General features: G+C 45.8%; 2 non-coding genes across 2 annotated transcripts; both read left to right on the forward strand.

Moving 5' to 3' along the window:
• Positions 1 to 9,955: 9,955 nt before the first annotated feature.
• trnag-gcc (transfer RNA glycine (anticodon GCC)) lies at positions 9,956 to 10,026 on the forward strand. The gene has a single exon. It is a non-coding gene; the product is annotated as a tRNA-Gly (tRNA).
• A 2,948-nt stretch (positions 10,027 to 12,974) lies between these two features.
• trnag-gcc (transfer RNA glycine (anticodon GCC)) lies at positions 12,975 to 13,045 on the forward strand. Its single transcript has one exon. It is a non-coding gene; the product is annotated as a tRNA-Gly (tRNA).

A 13,045-nucleotide genomic window follows, 5' to 3' on the forward strand; every position in this document is an offset into this window, starting at 1 on the left:
TAGATGACCATCACATGAGTATTCTATTACAATCCTGACTTGCGCCTTGCAGATGGTGGGACGGCTTTGGGGTGTCAGGAGGTGAGTTACTCGGCGCAGAATATCCAGCCTCTGACCTGCTCTTGTTGCCACAGCATTCAGCTGGCTGGTCCAGTGAACTTTCTGGTTCATGGTGACCACCAGGATGTTGATGGTGGGTGATTCCTGGAAAGATTCCAGGAATGAGGGGCTTTAGTTTCATGGATGGACTGGAGAATAAGGGGTTGTTCTCCTTGGAATAGAGACAGCTGCGAGGAGATTTAATAGAGGTATTCAAAATCATGAAGGATCTGGACAGAGTTGATGGAGAGAAACTGTTCCCATTGGCGGAAGGGTCAAGAACCAGAGGACATAGATTTAAGGTGTTTTGCAAAAGAGCGAAAGGTGACATGAGGAAAAATTTTTTACACAGCGAGTGTTTCGGATCTGGAATGCACTGCCCGAGGGGGTGGTGGAGGCAGATTCAATCATGGCCTTCAACAGGGAACTGAATAAGTATTTGAAATGAAAAAAAAATACAGGGCGACAGTGAAAGGGCGGGGTGGGGTCTTGCTGGATTGCTCTTGCAGAGACCCGGTACGGACTCGATGTGCCGAATGGCCTTTTTCCATGCTGTAACCTTTCCATGATTCTATTCTGTGTGTCGGGGGCGATGCAAAGCGACCGGAGCGTGACGTAAATCGACCTGCTCATGTCCATTCCCTGATAATAAATCCTAGTGTGATGCAAAGAAGAAATACATAATTATGGTACATGTCTTTCATCTTATGCTCACCACGAGAGATACTTCGTTTACCAGGGGGCCATTGCGCACTTTGATTGAAACTTCACCTGGATCACCCCTTACAATCCCAACACCTCCGTGCAAGAAACATTTTGGGTGGCAATTCAGACTTTGCTGATTTGTGCAAACAGATGTAAGCCAGCAATGCGGAAACGCACTTCTTCGGAAAGAAGATTTTTGGGTGACGCGGCCAAAATGAACAGCTCTACTAATTGTAGCAGAGGGGGGATCCGAACCCACATAATCGAAAGATTGACTCCACCATCTTGAACAACTGCATTGCTCTCCTCCATACCAGTCTGTCCATTTCTGATATAAAAGTTCAGAGGGCTGAAAGCTTACCTCTGGTTCTTTCTCCACAGGTGCTGCCTGACCTGCTGAGTGTTTCCAGCATTTTCTGTTTTCATTTTTGTGAATTCACAATGGCTGTTTTCCTGAAAACACCCATTTTGAGCCAAGGACAAAGCTCGCACTTCACTTTCCCCACACGCTTTAAAGTCTGTCGTTTCTGAACAAAATCCCCTCCGCGCCGGACATTCAAAGGACCTTTCGCTCACGGCCAACCTCCTGTCATCGACACTTTTTCACCATTCCCGCGCTTCTCATTTCTCCTCATTCCTTTTCAATCGGACATTTCCACAGACCGATTAAGATCAAGCGGAACATTTCCGGTCTTACTGTACCGCCCAGACTGACAAAAGTGCACCTTTCAGCCGTCATTCGCAGCTCTGTCGCGCCGCCCGTCTCTCCCGCACATCAACTGCTCGGGCAAAAGCGCCAACGACCATGAAAACAAAACCCAGTTCTTCAGTTAACATCCCCCGTGTCACAAGATACCCCATGGAAATTTCACGGAAAAGTATGCGCTGTCCTTCCGAATGCCTGTCCTGCTTTCTTAGTGCTTGTCTCTGGAACAGTCACGCAGATCGAAATGTATCGATTGGTTTCAAGGCACAAATGAACATTGGTGCGAGCGGGACATGTGCCCCCGAGAAACAGCGGTCGATGTGGAGCAAACTTAAAGGCGTAAGAATGTGAAAGTGAATGTTACAGTTGGCAAGGCCGCAGGAAAGTCTCAATGAAATGGACGATGATTGTGGAAGTAAGAAAATGCTGGAAGAAGCGACAGGTCTGAATTTTAGATCATCCAGCAGAGACACATGAGAGAACAAAAACAGGATACAGACAAAGGTGCTGGAGGCAGAAAGAAAAAGCACCAAATAAGAGGAATGAAAAGAGAGTAACTTAGTGGAGCGCGAAGAGATACAGTAGCATAGTGGTTATGTTAATGGCTAATAAGCCAGAGACCTGGACTCAGAATCCGGGGTCACGAGTTCATAATCCCGCCATGACAGCTGGAGAAATTCAATTCATGAAAAATAAAAGTTGGAATTAAAATACCAGTATCAGTAATGGTGGCCATGAAACAACCGGATTGTTGTAAAAACCCATCTGGTTTACTCATGCCCTTCAGGGAAGGAAACCTGCCTTCCTTACCCAGTCTGGCCTCTATGTGACTCCAGACCCACAGCGACCAATGTGGTTCATTCCTAATTGCCCTCTAAAATGGCCTGGCAAGCCACTCAGTTGTAAAATCTCGATTAACAACAATGTCATAATAAAACCGTACGGGCCACCAGGCACCGGACACGACAAAGGCTCAAACCAAGCCCAGTCGAGTCTGCAAAGTCCTCCTCACGAACATCTGGGGACTTGTGCCAAAATTGGGAGAGCTGTCCCACAGACTTGTCAAGCAACAGCCTGACTTAGCCATACTCACAGAATCATACTTTTCAGCCAAAATCCGTAGACTCTTCCATCATCATCCCTGGGTATGTCCTGTCCCACTGGCAGGACAGACGGAACAGACAGTGGCGGTACAGTGATATGCAGTCAGGATGGGAGTGCTCAACATTGACTGTGGACCTCATGGCATCAGGTCAAACATGGGCAAGTGAAACCACCTACTGACAAGCCCTCAGCAGCTGATATCAGTCCTCCTCCATGTTGAACACCACTTGGAGGAAGCACTGAGGGTAGCTGGGAGACTTCAATGCTCATCACCAAAGGTGGCTTGGGAGCACCACTACTCGCCGAGGCCTGAAGGGCATTGCTGCAAGATTGGGCAGACTGTAGATGGTGAATGAATCAACACGAGGGAAAAACCAACTTGACCTCGTCCTCACCAATCGACGTGTCGCAAATGCATCTGTTCATGACAGTATTGGTAGGAGTGACCACTGCACAGTCCTCGTGGAGACGAAGTCCTGTCTTCGCACTGAGGATACCATCCAACGTGTTGTGTGGCACTACCACCGTGCTAAATGGGATAGATTCAGAACAGATCCAGCAGCTCAAAACTGGGCATTCCATGAGGTGCTGTGTGGCCATCCTGCAGCAGCATAATTGTATTCCAGCACAATCTGTAACTTCTTCGCCCGGCATATTCCTCACTCTGCCAACAAGCCAGGGAATCAATCCGGGTACAATGAGGAGTGTGGAAGAGCATGCCAGAAGCAGCACCAGGCGTACCTAAAAATGAGGTGCCAACCTGGTGAAGCTACAACTCAGGACGAAATGCATGCTAAACATGCTATAGATTAGAGCAAAGCGAATCCACAACCAACGGATCAGATCAAAGCTCTGCAGTCCTGCCACAGCCAATCGTGAATGGTGGTGGACAATTAAACAACTAACGGGAGGAGGAGGCTCTGTGAACTCTGTAGACATCCCCATCCTTAAGTGATGGACGAGTCCAGCACGTGAGTGCAAAAGACAAGGCTGTAAGTGTTTGCAGCCAGAAGTGCCGAGTGGACGAATCCATCACGGCCTCCTCCCCATATTCATAGCAGCCAGTCATCAACCAATTCGATTCACTCCACGTGAGATCAAGAAACGGCTAAATGCACTGGATAAAGCAAAGGCTGTGGGCCCCGACAACATTCCGGCGGTAGTACTGAGGTCTTGTGCTCCAGAACTAGCCGCGCCTCTAGCCAAGCTGTTTCAGTACAGCTACAACACTGGCACCTACCCGACAATGTGGAAAATTGCCCAGGTATGTCCTGTCAACTAAAAGCAGGACAAATCCAATCTGGCCAATTACTGCCCCATCAGTCGACTCTCAATCATCAGCAAAGTGATGGAAGGTGTCGTTGACAGTGCTATCAAGCGGCACTTACTCACCAATAACCTGTTCAACGATGCTCAGTTTGATTCCGCCAAGACCACTCGGCCCCAGACCTCATTACAGCCTTGGTCCAAACATGGACAAAAGAGCTGAATTCCAGAGGTGAGGTGAGAGTGACTGCCCTTGACATCAAGGCAGCATTTGACCGAGTGTGACACGAAGAAGCCCAAGTAAAATTGAAGTCAATGGGAATCAGGGGAAAACTCTCCAGTGGCTAACACAAAGGAAGATGGTAGTGGTTGTTGGAGGCCAATCATCTCAGCCCCAGGTCATTGCTGCAGGAGTTCCTCAGGGCAGTGTCCTCGGCCCAACCATCTTCAGCTGCTTCATCAATTACCTTCCCACCATCATAAGGTCAGAAATGGGGATGTTCGCTGATGATTGCACAGTGTTCAGTTCCATTCGCAACCCCTCAAATAACGAAGCAGTCCGAGCCCGCATGCAGCAAGACCTGGACAACATCCAGGCTTGGGATGACAAGTGGCAAGTAACATTCGCGCCAGACAAGTGCCTGGCAATGACCATCTCCAACAAGAGAGAGTCCAGCCACCTCCCCTTGACGTTCAACGGCATTACCATCGCCGAATCCCCCACCATCAACATCCTGGCGGTCACTATTGACCAGAAAATTTACTGGACCAGCCATGTAAATGCTGTGGCGACGAGATGCTGGGTATTCTGCGGAGAGTGACTCACCTCCTGACTCCCCAAAGCCTTTCCGCCGTCTACAAGGCTAAGGTCTGGAGTATAATGGAATACTGTCCACTTGCCTGGATGAGTGCAGCTCCAACAACACTCAAGAAGCTCGACACCATCCAGGACAAAGCAGCCCCCTTGAATGGCACCCTAGCCACCACCCTAAACATTCACTCCCTTCACCACCTGCGCACAGTGGCTGCAGTGTGTACCATCTACGGGATACACTGCAGCAACTCGCCAAGACTTCTTCGACAGCACCTCCTAAACCGACGACCTCTACCACCTAGAAGGACAAGAGCAGCAGGCACATGGGAACAAAACCACCTGCACGTTCCCCTCCAAGTCACACACCATCCCGACTTGGAAATATATCGCCGTTCCTTTATCGTCGCTTGGTCAAAATCCTGGAATTCCATTCCTAACAGCACTTTGGGAGAACCTTCACCACACGGACTGCAGCGGTTCAAGAAGTCGGCTCACCACCACATTCTCAAGGGGCAATTAGGGATGGGCAATAAATGCCGGCCTCGCCAGCGACGCCCACATCCAGTGAACGAAGAAAACATTAATGTGAAGACATTGGCTGCAGCAGCGGGGTTGCACTTTCTATTTTCCCACTGTCTCAATCTTTCTTTATTAACTGGATAAATCAAATTGGGCAGGGCAGCATTGAGGAAGAGTTTATTGAGTGTATTAGGGATGGATTTCTTGAGCAGTATGTAACTGATCCAACAAGGGGCCAAGCAACCTTGGACCTGGTCCTGTGTAATGAGCCAGGATTAATTATTAATGTCCTAGTTAAGGATCGCCTTGGAATGAGTGACCATAACATGGTGACATTCCATATCGAATTTGAGGGTGAGAAGATTGGTTCTCAAAGAAGCGTACTGAGCTTGAATAAAGGAGACTATGATGGTATGAGAGCGGAATTGATTAAAGTGGACTGGGAAAATAGATTAAAGGGTAAGACGGTACATGAGCAGTGGTGTTCATTCTAGGAGTTATTTTACAACTTTCAAAAAAAAAATATTCCACTGAGGAAAAAAGGGTGTAAAAGAAATGACAGCCATCCGTGGCTAAGTAAAGAAATTAAGTACAGTATCCGACTAAAAACAAGGACATATAAGATAGCCAAACTTAGTGGGAGGATAGAAGATTGGGAAGACTTCAAAAGACAGCAAAAAGTAACTAAAGGATTGATTATGAAAGGGAAGATAGATTATGAAAATAAATTAGCAAAAAATATAAAAGCAGATAGCAAGAGTTTCTATAGTTATATAAAAAGAAAAAAGGGTGGCAAAGGTAAACGTCGGTCCCTTTCGAGGATGAGAACGGGAAATTAATGGTGGGAAACATGGAAACGGCAAAAATGCTGAACAAATATTTTGTTTCAATCTTTACGGTAGAGGACACTAAGAATATCTCAACACTGGACAAACAGGGGGCTCGAGGGGGGGAGGAGCTAAATACGATTAAAATCACTAAGGAATTGGTACTCAGTAAAATAATGGGACTGAAGGCGGATAAATCCCCTGGACTTGATGGCTTACATCCGAGGGTCTTGAGGGAAGTGGCAGCAGGGATTGTGGATGCTTTGGTAATAATTTTCCAAAATTCTCTGGACTCGGCAAAGGTCCCGGCAGATTGGAAAACTGCAAATGCAACACCCTTATTTAAAAAGGGTAGTCGGCAGAAGGCTGGAAATTATAGACCAGTTAGCCTAACATCTGTGGTGGGTAAAATTTTGGAATCTATTATTAAGGAGACAGTAGCGGAACATTTGGATAAACATAATTTAATAGGACAAAGTCAGCATGGCTTTACCACGGGGAAGTCATGTCTGACAAATTTGCTTGAGTTCTTTGAGGACATAACGTGCAGGGTGGATAAAGGGGAACCAGTGGACGTAGTGTATTTCGACTTCCAGAAGGCATTCGACAAGGTGCCACATAAAAGATTATTGCTTAAGATAACGAATCACTGGATTGGGGGTAATATTCTGGCATGGGTGGAGGATTGGTTATCGAACAGGAAGCAGAGAGTTGGTATGAACAGTTCATTCTCGGACTGGTAACCAGGAGCCAGTGGCGTTCCGCAGGGGTCGGTGCTGGGTCCCCAACTCTTTACAATCTATATTAACGATTTGGAGGAGGGGACCAAGTGTAACATTTCAAAGTTTGCAGATGATACAAAGATGGGAGGGAAAGTGGAGAAGGAGGAAGACATAAAAAACCGACAGGGGGATATAGACAGGCTGGGTGAGCGGGCGGAGATTTGGCAGATGCAATACAATATTGGAAAATGTGAGGTTATACACTTTGGCAGGAAAAATCAGAGAGCAAGTTATTATCTTAAAGGCGAGAAACTGGAAAGTACTGCAGTACAAAGGGATCTGGGGGTCCTCGTGCAAGAAAATCAAAAAGTTAGTATGCAGGTGCAGCAGGTGATCAAGAAGGCCAACGGAATGTTGGCTTTTATTGCTCTGGGGATAGAATATAAAAACAGGGAGGTATTGCTGCAGTTATGTTAGGTATTGATGAGACCGCACCTGGAATACTGCATACCGTTTTGGTCTCCATACTTAAGAAAATACATACTTGCTCTCGAGGCGGTACAACGAAGGTTCACTCGGTTAATCCCGGGGATGAGGGGGTGGACATATGAGGAGAGGTTGAGTAGATTGGGACTCTACTCATTGGAGTTCAGAAGAATGAGAGGCGATCTTATTGAAACATATAAGATTGTGAAGGGGCTTGATCGGGTGGATGCGGTAAGGATGTTCCCAAGGATGGGTGAAACTAGAACTACGGGGCATAATCTTTGAATAAGGGGCTGCTTTTTCAAAACTGATATGAGGAGAAACTTCTTCACTCAGAGGGTAGTAGGTCTGTGGAATTTGCTGCCCCAGGAAGCTGTGGAAGCTACATCATTAAATAAATTTAAAACGGAAATCGACAGTTTCCTAGAAGTAAAGGGAATTAGGGGTTACGGGGAGCGGGCAGGAAATTGGACATGAATTTAGATTTGAGGTTAGGATCAGATCAGCCATGATCATATTGAATGGCGGAGCAGGCTCGAGGGGCCGATTGGCCGACTCCTGCTCCTATTTCTTATTGACCTTCTCTGCTGGTGTTGCAGATTCGATCAGGCATCGCCGTTTCAGGAAGCCTGAGAAGTCCATCAGGGGACAATACAAGAGACAGAGACAGGGAGAGATAAAGAAATGCATGCAATGAAAATAAAGAGAATACATAGAATCATACAGTCATAAAATGGTAACAACACAGAAGGAGGCTATTCGGTCCATTGAGCCCGTGCCGGCTCATTGTAAGAGCGATCCAGTTCGTCCCACTCACCCGCTCCTTCACGTGTGTTGCGCCTTGGAAACTTCCACACCCTGTCCTCTGGAGCTCAAATATTCTCTGGAAAAAAATCAATTCTCCCAACAGCAACACCGAAATGATGTCGGAAGCTAATTGCTGACTTTTCACGAAAAGCACTGAGACAGGAAAGATCGTGCGGAATTTGAAACTGAGATCTCACGTATACCATTTAACGCAAAAGCTCGAAGCGAGAATCATACCCCGAGACCCACGAACCGCTGACATTGAAATCGTACACCAGTTAAAATGTGCGCTGCCTCCCACTGCCGATCGGCCATCCTTTCAGACCTCTTCTGTCCATCCAATCTCGTTTTCTATTCTGGTGCACAGCAATATCAAGTTGTGCATTAACTACTTCCAGTGACCAGTATTAGTCTCCCTTTACCAAATTGGTTTCGACTGTACGACTTGAATTATGAAGTAAGACGTTTCAGAATTAGTTGCTCTGAAAGTACATTGCTTGGGAGGAGACTGAGAGATGCAGATGAACAGTGGAACCTTGGAGTGCATGTCCACAGATCCCAGAAGGTAGTAGAACAGGTAGATAAGGTGGTTGTGAAGTCACAAAGGATACTCTCCTTTATTTGCGAGGCATAGAATAAAAGAGCAGGGAGGTTATGGAAGAAATGTATGAAACAATAGTTAGGCCACAGCCAGAATACTGCATACAGTTGTGGTCACACATTACAGGATAGGTGTGATTGCACTAGAGAGGGTACAGAGGACATTTACGACAACGTTGCCAGAACTGGCGAATTTTAACGATGACGATAGATTGGATAGGCTGGGGTTGTTTGCTTTGGAACTGATGAGGCTTTTGGGAGATTTAATTGAGGTGTATAAAATTATGACGGGCCTAGATAGAGTGGATAGCAAGAACCTATTTCCCTTAGCAGGGAGGTCAATAATCAGGGTACATAGATCTAAGATAATTGGTCGAAGGATTAGAGGGGAGCGGAAGATTTAATTCCCAGCCAGTGAGCGGTGGGGGTCGGGAAATCACTGCCTGAAAGGGTGGGAGAGGAGGAAACCCTCATCGCATTGAAAAATAAAAACTTCAACATGCACGTGAAGATCCGTAACCTACAAGATTAGTGACCAAACGCTGGAAAGTGAGATGAGGCTCGGTACCGATTTTTCGGTAAGCACAGGCAAGATGTGCAGAATGGCTTCCTTCAGTGGCCTAACTTTCTATGATTCGATGATATGTTTGCCGTCTGTCTCGGCATCGCGATAATATACACTCTACCATAAGTATACTTTAATCAAATTGGTGCTTTGTTTCACTGTGAGAGCGAAGAGACATAAGTGTGTAGACATTGGCTGCTGCAACTCGGTTGCACCTTTACTTTTCCTACCGTCTCAGTCCTCTTCTCCAGCCTTCTCTGCTGGTGTTGCAGGTTCGATCAGCCTTCGCCGTTCAAGGAAGCCTGAGAAGTCCATCAAGGGACACACAGAGAGACATGAGACAGAGACAGGGAAAGATAGAGATATGCATGCAAATCAAATAAAGAGTATAAATGTCAGGTTTTGCAAACTAGAAGAATTTAAGTTACAAATTGGGAGAGATTCCTTCTCGGGTCTTGAAATCTTAGAAGAGAAGATTGGACGACCGATTAAAAGCACCGGCCACGTTGAAACATCTGGGAGAGAGGTAAATGTGGTAAATTAATTCCATTTAATGTATTTGAGCATTGAAGAGATCTTTGAAGAGTAGCGCTTCGAGCAGAATTCAAACCGATGCAGGAAAACCACATCGGAGTTTTGAGACCACCGCTTCAACCTCTCGGCCATCCCAGCTGGAAACGGCATGTTCGTTCAAACAGGATTCCATTCAGAAACATGCAATTTCTGTACCAGTTAGCATTGGTGGCTCAGGGGTAGAATTCTCGCCTGCCACGCGGGAGACCCGGGTTCGATTCCCGGCCAATGCACGATTACTTTGCATTCTGCACCAAGGAGGAACTTCGGAACAGGATTGTGGTTTTTGGTCCTTCCAGCCTGTTCCGCAACTCAATGAGATCATGGCTGAGTTGTGACCGAAGTCCCTGTACCCGCCTTCGTCCCATAGTTCTCAATACGTTTGGTTAACAAAAATCTATAAATCACGGGTTTGAAATTAACAATTGAGCTTACATCAACTGCCGTTTGTGGAAGAGACTTCCACACTTCTACCTCCCTTTGCTTGTGGAAGTGTGTCCTAACTTCACTCCCGAAAGTCCTGACTCTAATGTTTAGGCTATGCCCCCAAGTCCAAGACACCCCAACGAGCGGAAATAGTTTCTTTGTAACTACCCCATCAGTTCCTCTTAATATCTTGATAATTTCGATCATATCAGCCTTTAATCTACTAAATTGCAAGGAATACAACCATAGTTTGTGTAATCTCTCCTCGTAATTTAAGGCTTAGAGTCCAGGTATCATTCTAGTAAATCTACACTGCACTCCCTCCAAGGAGGGTATATCCTTCCTAAGGTGCGGTGCCCAGAACTGAACACAGCACTCCAGGTGTGGTCCAACCAGAGCTTTGTGTCGATGTAGCATAATGTCTATTCCCTTGCATGCTCATCCTCTAAATATACAGGCCACCATTCCATTAGCCTTTTTGATTATTTCCTGTACCTGCCCATGATATGTTATTGATCTATGTACATGGACACCTAAGTTCCTGTGGAACTTCACAGTTTCGAATTATTCACCTTTTGTAAAGTATTCTGATCTATCATTGTGAAGTCCAAAGTGGATGACCTCACACTTGCCAAAATTGAAATCCATTTGCCACGGTTTTGGCCATTCATTTATTATATTAATGTCTCTCTGGAATGTTATGCTTTCATCTGCACTGCTCACAACGCTGCTCATTTTGGAGCCATCCACAAAGTTCGATATGTCGTTCTCGAACCCGTCATCTAATATTAATGAGAACGCCTGAACTGGGGGAATTCACATTCAGCATCAATCTCTTCATCATCCAGAGACATTTTATTTACTTTACATGTGTTGCGCCTTGGGAAACTCAGCACTCTGTCTTCTGGAGCTCAAACATGCTCTGCATGTAATTCAATCCTACCAACAGCAATACTGAGAAGATGTCAGAAGCCAATTGGTGTCTTTTCACTCAAAGTTGTGGAATAGCAAGGCTCATCAGAGATTTGAACGCGGAACTTCTCGGACTTTAATTAACTAAAGCCCCAAAGCGAGAATCATGCATTTGGATCAACCAGGCGCTGTTACTTGCTTTGTGCAGCCAGTGACAAGTTTCGTTGTCTTCCAAAGCCGATCGGCCATCCTTTCAGACCTCTTCTGTGCATCCAATCTCGTTTTCCATTCCGGTGTGCACTAATATCAAGCTGTACACTTACTATTTCCTGTCGCCAATATTAGTTTCCCTTTACTAAATTGGTTTCGTCTGTGCGACTTTTATTATCAAGCAAGACGTTTCAGAATTAGTTGCTCTGAAACTACATTGCTTTGGAGGATACTGAGAGGTATCGATGAAAAGAGGGATCTTGGAGTGCATGTCCACAGATTCCTGAAGGTAAGAGGACACGTCGTTAAAGTGGTTAAAAAGGCATACAGGATACTCTCCTTTATTAGCTGACGCATAGAATGTAAGAGCATGGAGGTTATGGTAGAAATTTATAAAACAATGGTTCAGCCTCAGCAAGAAAGCAACATATAGTTGTGGTCACCACATTACAGGAAAGATGTGATTGCACTAAAGATGGTACAGAGGAGATTTACGACACTGTTGCCAGAACATGATAATTTTAGCTATGAGATTAGATTGGATAGGATGAGGTTGTTTGCTTTGGAGATGAGGAGGCTGTTGGCAGATTTTATTGAGGTGTATAAAATTATGACGGGCCGAGATCGAGTGGATAGCAAGGACCTATTTCCCTTAGCAGGGAGGTCAATAATCAGGGTACATAGATCTAAGGTAATTGGTAGAAGGATTAGAGGGGAGAGGAAGATTTTTTTCCCACCCAGTGGACGGTGGGGATCGGGAAATTACTGCCCGAAAGGGTGGGAGATGCGGAAACCCTCATCGCATTGACAAAATAAAAACTTTAATATGCATGTTAAGATCCGTAACCAATCGGATTAGGTATCAAACGCTGGAAAGTGAGATGAGGCTCGGTACCGATTTTTCGGCCGGCACAGGCACGATGTGCAGAATGGTTTCCTTCTGTGGCCTAACTTTCTCGGATTCTATGATATGATTTCCGTCTGTCTTGGCATCGTGATAACATACACTCTACCATAAGGATACTTTAATCAAATTGGTGCTTTGTTTCATTGTGAGAGCGAAGAGACATAAGTGTATAAGCATTAGCTACAGCAGCTGGGTTGCACCTTTACTTTACCTACCGTCTCAGTCCCTTTTTTGCCGTCCTCTGCTGGTGTTGCAGGTTAGATCAGCCTTCGCCGTTCAAGGAAGCCTGAGAAGTCCATCAGGGGTCACACAGAGAGACAAGAGACAGAGACAGGGAAAGATAGAGAGATGCATGCAAAGAAAATAAAGAGTATAAATGTCAGGTTTTGCAAGCTAGCAGAATTTAAGTTACAGATTGGGATATATTGCTTCTCGGTCTTGAAATCTTGGAAGAGAAGATTGGACGCCCAATTAAAAGCACCGGCCACGTTGAAGTATCTCTCATGCTGGGAGAGAGGTGAATGTGTTCAATTAATTCCAATTAATGTATTTGAGCATTGAAGAGATCTTCAAGCCGCAGCACTGCGAGCCGAATTCAAACCTGAGCAGGAAAACTCCATTGGAGTTTTGAGACAACAGCTTTAACCACTCGTCCATCGCAGCTGGAAACGGCATGTTCGTTCAGACAGGATTCCATTTAGAAACATGGAGACTTTGCACAAGCCAGCATTGGTGGTTCAGGGGTAGAATTCTCGCCTGCCACGCGGGAGACCCGGGTTCGATTCCCGGCCAATGCA

This window comes from Heptranchias perlo, chromosome 20 (assembly GCF_035084215.1).
Source record: "Heptranchias perlo isolate sHepPer1 chromosome 20, sHepPer1.hap1, whole genome shotgun sequence".
NCBI classification, from domain to species: Eukaryota; Metazoa; Chordata; class Chondrichthyes; order Hexanchiformes; family Hexanchidae; genus Heptranchias; species Heptranchias perlo.